Consider the following 7,664-nt stretch of genomic DNA (forward strand, 5'->3'; position numbering starts at 1 on the left):
TACGATGATGCAGACTTTTACTTATGGGATACGCAAAATTTTAGGATTTTTAAGGAATAATTGAACGTATTTTCAATAACAGGCTTGAGTGGACTGGAAAACCCGAAGGTATACATTATGTACCTTTGGGTAAATAATATAATTTTTAGACCTAAAATGGTTATGATTTCCCATACATAAAACAGATTAATTTCTATATTCAAATATACATTTGAATATTTCCTTGTATTTGAATCAGATAGCGATAATATATGATAGGAGTTTATAGATTCCACTAATAGCCACTGAATTGCGTGAAGTAATCACTGTTATTGTGCCAACAAGCAGATAAGATTTTTAACGTTTTCAGTTTGAACGTTCACGATTTTCCTGTTAAGCGGGACAAGGAACGAGTAGCAGATGTTGGGAAGGAGTGCGCATCAAAGTGAGCAATATCTGGAATAAGCTGCAATTTTCCCTCTCTCTTAGAAAACTTTTTTATTTTAGATATATAAGAACTCACCACTAATAATTCAAGGTGAAGGCGGAGTTCACGTTTAACATATGTAATGAAGTCATGCTCTTGACTTATGAGAGAATGTTAAATAGAGTCCATTAAGTAGCAATGGGCCTTTCCAAAAACTGTTATGGTTAAACATATTATTTTCAATATTTTTGTTCTCTGCGTAGATATGTTAATCACGGTGTATTTTTATTCGTGTTTAAGAATAAAAAGGTAAAAATTCGAGTGACTAATGAAAAAGTTCCTAATTATATAATGTATACTTTTATATTTGTTGTCGATATAAAGAGACATTTCTTGTCCTGGATAGTTCGAAACTCTTCTTTATTCTAATGAAAAATGCAGAGGCCCAATTTTAACTAGCCACTGCCAACAAATGTAAAGATTTCATTATTGTGTCCTAGCGGTCACCATTCCAGTTTAATACCTTAACGATAGATTTATAGACTCGTTCGCGATGCTTGGCATTCTTTTAAGACAAGTTATGCAAATTCTTTTTGGCGCTCCCTGTGTCACAGTCAAAGTAGCAATACTCAGAAATCCGAATAGCAGCAAGTAATATCCTCAACTTATTCGTTAGTTGGAGGTAAAAGAAATGATTTTCTGGAGATAAAGATATTAATTTCTACCAACATATGAATGATTCTGAGAAGAAAGTGATATCATCTCTTGACTGTTTAGACCTGGGTGTAAGCCATGATAAGAGTGTTATAAAGATATACTTTTCCTAAAACTTCATCTTTTATCTCTCCCGAATCAGTATGTCATGCTTAATTCAGAGCGTTTTTATATTCTGCGTTGGCTTATCATTCGCATGCTAATAAGGATACGCAACCACTCAGATTAAACTTGAAGCTCAAAAAGACGAGCGAGACCTGACGAATCGAGCCTGACTACTGCCAGACGAACGATACATGAAGACACAAAAGCATCCTACAGAACTGGAACACTGTGTTCAGAATGTGAAGGATAATGTAGACTTTGAGGGTTCCCATAAAGTTCATGAAAATGAATAACTGATGAGAATGATAATCACGCAAGATCGAGATCACAAGTGCGCCTTTTTGGGAGATATAAATTCAAGAAACGGTTCAAATTGCAGCCACATTTTTTCCTCACTCATATACAAGCAAGCCGCACCCCGCTGCAGAAACTTATATACGTTAATGTATCTATGGCATGAAACATGACGGCAACATTTAAGTTATTTTGCAGTTGCTTGCCCTGATAATATTATCAGTTTATCAAGCACGTTATGCACATCCCTTGTTAAAGTTGGTAAAATGTCAACAGAAATTTAAGGAACGGTAAAAATCCATTGGTCCATTGGTAACATTGGAAACAATCATTGTTATAGTAAATGAAACTAATTTTTAGGACTAACACATTGTCATCAATATTAAACAAGTACAAAATGCGCAAAGTTTCTTCGGCGCAATCCAGTTTTCTGTACAGCGTATAATCAAGGCCACCGAAAATAGATATATCTTTCGGTGGTCTCTGTTTAATACTGTATGAGCCGCGGCCATGAATCTTTAACTACTGCCCGGTGGCAAATTCCTGGATGTATGCCAGTATTGCACCAGCCCCGGTTTTCTTGCCATGCCCCAGGTAGGTTAGATTAGATACAGATCGTTTAGCAAGTAACATGGGTGTGGGAAACATGATGAAACTATTTTCAAGAACATGGGTGTTGGAAACATGATGAGATTATTTTCAAGATAATTCTATAGTTAGTTTTTAAGATATGGCGTCCCGCTTTTTTCAGGGAAAGGTCCGGTACTTGGTTACATCTCCGGAAAATGCGGCTCGGTGGTGGCCTGTCCTATATCGTTGCCAGATGCACGATTATGGCTAACTTTAACCTTAAATAAAATCAAAACTATTGAGGCTCGAGGGCTGCAATTTGGTATATTTGATGACTGGAGGGTGGATGATCAACATACCAATTTGCATCTCTCTAGCCTCAGTATTTTTAAGATCTGAGGGCAGACTGACAGACAAAGCCGGCTCAATAGTTTTCTTTTACAGAAGACTAAAAATGATGGTAATATAGTATACTGAAAAATGGGCAGCATAAATTGCAAAACTTTTCCCTGGGAATGGTATTCATCATAGTTTTGCAGTGTTAAAAGATGATAAAAGATATATCCCTACTTGCTTTTGGTGAATGTTTTTTTTATGGAAAATATAGGATTTTTTTTATTTTTGGCTCAATTCAACTCGTAATTTTTACTTTTATTTTTTTTTCAAAAACATGTTAAGAGAAATTGGAACTGTTCTTTTTTTTTTAATTATAACAAAATGAGTCCTAGCATGGAAATTAACTTTGCAGATACCGATTACATAAATATATTTTTAAGCAACTTCTCGGTGTAAAATTATGAAAAAGTTGTCATCTTCTTTACGTTTTTATGCGTAATAGGTGACCTATATAGCATTCCACTACATATCCCTGGAAAGAATTTATTGTGGTTTTGCTTTATAAAAAAAAAAAATTATATCTTCAGTAATCACTCTGCGTGCAAAAATTTTACAATACTTAACTTCAACCTGCCATTCAGACATTCTGTGTTCATTTTTTCCCTTTTTTAATATTATGTCACACAGCAAAACTTTTTGGCTTTGAAATTACACCAAAATCATGCCGATCAAAAAGAAATATAGCTACGCTAAAACTTTGTCACCTGTTGCACTGTTACACAACAAAAAAGATATTTGGATACACATACCATTTTATAATGTGTATACATATAAATGTGTATATATGTTTACGTGTGTGTATGCATGGTTCCATCAAGCACTAATGCACCTGATCTGTGAGCAAGTTACGCCGTCTATAGCATGTCTTCCACTCGCACCTCCTCCTACTTTCTTCAACCCTCTGTCTCTGCAGACTTCGGTCCTGGTCAGTTTCTTCCCTCTCATTTATGTTGCACTGATACAGATCACATTTCAGGGTTAGGTTAAGTATACCTTAGTTTAACCAGACCACTGAGCTGATTAACAGCTCTCCTAGGGCTGGCCCGAAGGATTAGACTTATTTTACGTGGCTAAGAACCAATTGGTTACCTAGCAATGGGACCTACAGCTTATTGTGGAATCCGAACCACATTATACCGAGAAATGAATTTCTAATTCATTCCTCTAATTCTTCATTGGCCGGCCGGAGACTCGAACGCGGGCCCAGCAGAGTGATTCGGAGTAGTGCAAAAGAGGTCTTCCAGCTCTTCTCTTCTTTATTAGTATTTCTCCATGCTATGTTTGCTTTGGAATGTGACTGTAATCAGTTCCTGATAAGTTAGCCCATATCCGGCGAATCTTACTCTGCACACATGAGTATAAATGGACTTAGTAAATTTCCAGGAATCTTTCTTGAACAACAGTTATGAAAGCTATCACGTCTTTTGAGTTAGCAAGGACAGATGGGCTATCAATCTTCTTGGAACCAAACACTCTTTGACCATAAACCAAACACTTCTCGTACGCCCTTACAATTTTGGGTGGCTATTTCTTCATCCCGACTAGGGTTTGAGGAAAGTAGAACCAAAATAACAAAAATGTCAGCATTTTTTATCAAGTTATATTCCTTTATTAATCCACTGCATGCTACAACAGTTTCTGTCGAAGCCTCATTTGGTCTGGATTTGGTACCAAATGCAACGACAGTATCATCAAAGGAAAGCAAATTTGTAACTGTAAAATTAATTATTTGTGTTCAAATTTTAACCAGACAACATTATATATATATATATATATATATATATATATATATATATATATATATATCATTTTATTTATCTTCTATAAGAGCATAGTTATTTCAGGCTGTTTCAGTATTGATAATTTTATGTTAAGTTTTTTTCCAAGGCTTTCCTTGAGGTACCATTGATAATCGGAATGTTTTGCTAATAAAATCTAACCTTGTCAGTGGGAATTCTCTCTCTCTCTCTCTCTCTCTCTCTCTCTCTCTCTCTCTCTCTCTCTCTCTCACCAAGGTTAACTGTTACTATTGATTCTTACTAGTTCCCATTGACCGTGATGATCTGGGTGTTCAATAATTGCCAGTACTTTGCGGATATACTGTTGCATTATGTCGTTTACATGCACATTTTAATACTTAAAAGTTCCCGGATCTGGGCTAGTTTCTTGTAAGAATGAGTGCCCAGTTCAAATGAATAAATGTGCCAGAAAGGTCAGAGAACTCGCTGCTTTTTCCTTTAGTTTTCAAGCATCTTCCGACATTGGCTGGCTTTCTGTCTACTGATGTTGGATGGAAACTGATCTTTTCTTGTACAAATCCATTTAGGAAAGGGTAACGTTTACCCTTGTTCATTAATGTCGTCAGACTACTAACGTAGCTTCCACTGAAAACTGATGCTGATTCTAATTTAAAATGGTGTGGATATACTCGTTTTATCCGTGTCATAGATACCTGAGCTGGGAACATAGAAAAGACTCATTCCGTGAATGAAGTCGCATACGCCTTAGCAAACTAGCTCCCATTCTTACACCATCTCTTTGGCAAGTGTTTTCTTTGTGTGTGACAAAATTAATACTTCCAAATTTGCAGAGAAAACCATTTCAGGAATATGCAGCACTGAGTGTTCGTAGAATCTAGAACATCCATGAGTCAACTATTCACACCCATCGATGGGATTTCACCTCGCGGGGTCATTGTCTACAGGAAAAGGTCATAAAGCTCAGCATGTGACCGCAGCAAATTGCTCTCATGGGCATAGTGGTCGAGTAACATTTTCGGTAACTATAATGCACCGTATGTGAACTAAAACATCCTAAATCCCATATTTTTCGAGGGAATTTAACATGGTCCTTGGCACCATTGGCTTCAGTCACCTCCCTAGTACTTTACGTTGCAAAGTCGTTGCTTTATCCTTTCTGCTACTGCTGTTGTAAACTTTTGGTACTGACTTCTTTTACCGTTTCCTTATTCAACAAAATGGGTCTTTTGGTCCCTTTCTGTGTGGCTGATTAAGGAATTTTTTTTTTTTCAAAGGTAATTACTCTTAGTACTGAGGAAAATTATTCCTATGATTCGCACGCGGTCCACCTCTACATTTTCACTTTTGGATAGGGAATGTCCCTGATTCCCTGGATGGCTCAATAGCACAACCGCATAAAAACACCAAAAGGTGATAGATACCGCTCCTTTACAACGGTTTATTTTCATTTTTGTATAACCTTTTGACGAGATGACAGGAACGAATAAAAACAAAGAAAATTAAAAGACCAACAGGAATTTCTCCGTTTTCGTCGATTGGTTGCTTTTCTGATGTTGGACTCCCTCATTGGTTAACAAAGTCATGCTTTATTTATGTCTCCGCCTTCCATGTTCTTCCTTCACCAGTCCTCGTTGCTATAATAGAATAATCTTTACATTTCCTCTGATGCATGAGAACAATAACAATCCGTTAACGTTAGTAGTCGCGTATCTCTTTTCTTGAATTATTTGGATCGCCAGAATGCAGTGTTTACTTGCCTTAAGTTGTAGTACTTGAAACTTTTATTGCATTGTTTTCTCAGTGTGAATCTGTAATTAGTTTGTCTCTGCTGATTAACCTTGTCTTTTCAGCCTTTAGAAATGAACTTCAATCATTGGAGTAGATTCTGTTGAAAATTATTTCATATCCTGGCCCTTAATAGCTTTTGAGACTCGAGTATTTAAGTCATAATTTCTTTTAAAAAAAACATTAAGTTTACTTCAAGGGAAAATTTAAAGGATAAAATCTCATGAAAATACCCATCAGCACGGGAGCACGAATACCGAAATTCCCAAAATAAAAATAAAAATCAGCTTGGGTGAACCAGAGGCTATTTTTCCTTCATTTTTTTTTCGTGCAGAGGAATGTACGAGTTTTGAGAAGAACGCCTCCGGATGTTTTTCCCAGAGTATCGCCTGGTGTCCTGAAATAACGATTCCAATTAAACTTTCTGACACTTTCCCCGTCGTAACTCAATTGCACCGCAAATGCACTTGTTCAATGGAATGTTGACGTAACAGGACATAAATTCGTTGAGTTTGGTCTGTTAGATCAACTTCATGATAATCAAAAAGATACCAACCAATGAAAACACCAAGTAAAAAGGAAGTCGTCAGCAGTTCGATTAAGATGGATTTCATTATGGGAATGAAAAATATGTTCTGTAGTTAAAAAAGTTTTAAGTATTTGGCCAGTCTCTATTTTGCAAGTGCGTGTATTAGTTGACGGATATTACTCCAAGCAACTTTTTCATATTTCGAGGGATATCCTTTTTCCAAGATTTTATTTTTAGCTTATGATTTTCCAAACTATGCCAATTATTTACCTGGCTGAATTGTAAGATTCATAATTCTTATGAATCTTACATTCAGTTTTGCTCTTTGGCTTAATAAGTATTGCTTCCTTTTTCTTGTTATTTTACTTTTCTTTTGCCTTTCCATTTCGAGATTTGTTTCTTTGTTTTTCAAGTGTAATGTTTGCACTGTGGAATACTTTCATTAAATCGCATGTGAATTTATTCTAGTATACCGTCAACATAAATTAATAGTTCATAGCAAGACTTTTGCGATAAGATTGCTAGGGTAATATCCTTTGGGTTGGGTGAAGTACTCCACAGCCAACTGTCTACCAGATACATAACTCACTGCTTGGATCCAGAGAGTTACTAAGTATTCTTATTTTCGGGGAATGGCCATCGTATTGCAAAACAGGCGTAGAATCGCAAGATTAGCATATTTTGAAGTGACCTTTACGGGGAATATAATTATAACTTCATATATATGTGTGTGTATGTATGTATGTATGTATGTATGTATATATATATATATATATATATATATATATATATATATATATATATATATATATATATATATACTATTTAGAAAAATGATTGTAGACAGGTCGTCGATTTAATTAAGAATAAAACTGATCAGGTAGAAGAATTCAAACTTCAAACCATCCATCCTCTATCATTATGTCAAATTGCACGAAAAATGATCGATTTATGAGCTCCTGAAAAAGGCTAATGAGTGATTACGAAGAACGTCGTTTCATTCTCCTTTAAAAGTATGTGCAGGTTGTGAGAATTAGAGCCATTTGTTGAGATCTATCTGTCCTTCACTGTATTTTGACACTAAAGTTCTTCATCCTGTCGCATA

Source organism: Macrobrachium rosenbergii, chromosome 10 (genome assembly GCF_040412425.1).
Source record: "Macrobrachium rosenbergii isolate ZJJX-2024 chromosome 10, ASM4041242v1, whole genome shotgun sequence".
NCBI lineage: Eukaryota > Metazoa > Arthropoda > Malacostraca > Decapoda > Palaemonidae > Macrobrachium > Macrobrachium rosenbergii.